Raw genomic sequence first — 3,342 nt, 5'->3', positions numbered from 1 at the left:
TAGGGGAGGAAGCCTATATAGGGGAGGAAGCCTATATAGGGGAGGAAGCCTATATAGGGGAGGAAGCCTATATAGGGGAGGAAGCCTATATAGGGGAGGAAGCCTATATAGGGGAGGAAGCCTATATAGGGGAGGAAGCCTATATAGGGGAGGAAGCCTATATAGGGGAGGAAGCCTATATAGGGGAGGAAGCCTATATAGGGGAGGAAGCCTATATAGGGGAGGAAGCCTATATAGGGGAGGAAGCCTATATAGGGGAGGAAGCCTATATAGGGGAGGAAGCCTATATAGGGGAGGAAGCCTATATAGGGGAGGAAGCCTATATAGGGGAGGAAGCCTATATAGGGGAGGAAGCCTATATAGGGGAGGAAGCCTATATAGGGGAGGAAGCCTATATAGGGGAGGAAGCCTATATAGGGGAGGAAGCCTATATAGGGGAGGAAGCCTATATAGGGGAGGAAGCCTATATAGGGGAGGAAGCCTATATAGGGGAGGAAGCCTATATAGGGGAGGAAGCCTATATAGGGGAGGAAGCCTATATAGGGGAGGAAGCCTATATAGGGGAGGAAGCCTATATAGGGGAGGAAGCCTATATAGGGGAGGAAGCCTATATAGGGGAGGAAGCCTATATAGGGGAGGAAGCCTATATAGGGGAGGAAGCCTATATAGGGGAGGAAGCCTATATAGGGGAGGAAGCCTATATAGGGGAGGAAGCCTATATAGGGGAGGAAGCCTATATAGGGGAGGAAGCCTATATAGGGGAGGAAGCCTATATAGGGGAGGAAGCCTATATAGGGGAGGAAGCCTATATAGGGGAGGAAGCCTATATAGGGGAGGAAGCCTATATAGGGGAGGAAGCCTATATAGGGGAGGAAGCCTATATAGGGGAGGAAGCCTATATAGGGGAGGAAGCCTATATAGGGGAGGAAGCCTATATAGGGGAGGAAGCCTATATAGGGGAGGAAGCCTATATAGGGGAGGAAGCCTATATAGGGGAGGAAGCCTATATAGGGGAGGAAGCCTATATAGGGGAGGAAGCCTATATAGGGGAGGAAGCCTATATAGGGGAGGAAGCCTATATAGGGGAGGAAGCCTATATAGGGGAGGAAGCCTATATAGGGGAGGAAGCCTATATAGGGGAGGAAGCCTATATAGGGGAGGAAGCCTATATAGGGGAGGAAGCCTATATAGGGGAGGAAGCCTATATAGGGGAGGAAGCCTATATAGGGGAGGAAGCCTATATAGGGGAGGAAGCCTATATAGGGGAGGAAGCCTATATAGGGGAGGAAGCCTATATAGGGGAGGAAGCCTATATAGGGGAGGAAGCCTATATAGGGGAGGAAGCCTATATAGGGGAGGAAGCCTATATAGGGGAGGAAGCCTATATAGGGGAGGAAGCCTATATAGGGGAGGAAGCCTATATAGGGGAGGAAGCCTATATAGGGGAGGAAGCCTATATAGGGGAGGAAGCCTATATAGGGGAGGAAGCCTATATAGGGGAGGAAGCCTATATAGGGGAGGAAGCCTATATAGGGGAGGAAGCCTATATAGGGGAGGAAGCCTATATAGGGGAGGAAGCCTATATAGGGGAGGAAGCCTATATAGGGGAGGAAGCCTATATAGGGGAGGAAGCCTATATAGGGGAGGAAGCCTATATAGGGGAGGAAGCCTATATAGGGGAGGAAGCCTATATAGGGGAGGAAGCCTATATAGGGGAGGAAGCCTATATAGGGGAGGAAGCCTATATAGGGGAGGAAGCCTATATAGGGGAGGAAGCCTATATAGGGGAGGAAGCCTATATAGGGGAGGAAGCCTATATAGGGGAGGAAGCCTATATAGGGGAGGAAGCCTATATAGGGGAGGAAGCCTATATAGGGGAGGAAGCCTATATAGGGGAGGAAGCCTATATAGGGGAGGAAGCCTATATAGGGGAGGAAGCCTATATAGGGGAGGAAGCCTATATAGGGGAGGAAGCCTATATAGGGGAGGAAGCCTATATAGGGGAGGAAGCCTATATAGGGGAGGAAGCCTATATAGGGGAGGAAGCCTATATAGGGGAGGAAGCCTATATAGGGGAGGAAGCCTATATAGGGGAGGAAGCCTATATAGGGGAGGAAGCCTATATAGGGGAGGAAGCCTATATAGGGGAGGAAGCCTATATAGGGGAGGAAGCCTATATAGGGGAGGAAGCCTATATAGGGGAGGAAGCCTATATAGGGGAGGAAGCCTATATAGGGGAGGAAGCCTATATAGGGGAGGAAGCCTATATAGGGGAGGAAGCCTATATAGGGGAGGAAGCCTATATAGGGGAGGAAGCCTATATAGGGGAGGAAGCCTATATAGGGGAGGAAGCCTATATAGGGGAGGAAGCCTATATAGGGGAGGAAGCCTATATAGGGGAGGAAGCCTATATAGGGGAGGAAGCCTATATAGGGGAGGAAGCCTATATAGGGGAGGAAGCCTATATAGGGGAGGAAGCCTATATAGGGGAGGAAGCCTATATAGGGGAGGAAGCCTATATAGGGGAGGAAGCCTATATAGGGGAGGAAGCCTATATAGGGGAGGAAGCCTATATAGGGGAGGAAGCCTATATAGGGGAGGAAGCCTATATAGGGGAGGAAGCCTATATAGGGGAGGAAGCCTATATAGGGGAGGAAGCCTATATAGGGGAGGAAGCCTATATAGGGGAGGAAGCCTATATAGGGGAGGAAGCCTATATAGGGGAGGAAGCCTATATAGGGGAGGAAGCCTATATAGGGGAGGAAGCCTATATAGGGGAGGAAGCCTATATAGGGGAGGAAGCCTATATAGGGGAGGAAGCCTATATAGGGGAGGAAGCCTATATAGGGGAGGAAGCCTATATAGGGGAGGAAGCCTATATAGGGGAGGAAGCCTATATAGGGGAGGAAGCCTATATAGGGGAGGAAGCCTATATAGGGGAGGAAGCCTATATAGGGGAGGAAGCCTATATAGGGGAGGAAGCCTATATAGGGGAGGAAGCCTATATAGGGGAGGAAGCCTATATAGGGGAGGAAGCCTATATAGGGGAGGAAGCCTATATAGGGGAGGAAGCCTATATAGGGGAGGAAGCCTATATAGGGGAGGAAGCCTATATAGGGGAGGAAGCCTATATAGGGGAGGAAGCCTATATAGGGGAGGAAGCCTATATAGGGGAGGAAGCCTATATAGGGGAGGAAGCCTATATAGGGGAGGAAGCCTATATAGGGGAGGAAGCCTATATAGGGGAGGAAGCCTATATAGGGGAGGAAGCCTATATAGGGGAGGAAGCCTATATAGGGGAGGAAGCCTATATAGGGGAGGAAGCCTATATAGGGGAGGACA

The sequence above is a fragment of the Panulirus ornatus genome, chromosome 43 (genome assembly GCF_036320965.1).
Source record: "Panulirus ornatus isolate Po-2019 chromosome 43, ASM3632096v1, whole genome shotgun sequence".
In the NCBI taxonomy this organism is placed as follows: domain Eukaryota; kingdom Metazoa; phylum Arthropoda; class Malacostraca; order Decapoda; family Palinuridae; genus Panulirus; species Panulirus ornatus.
This window is presented reverse-complemented; position numbering follows the sequence as displayed.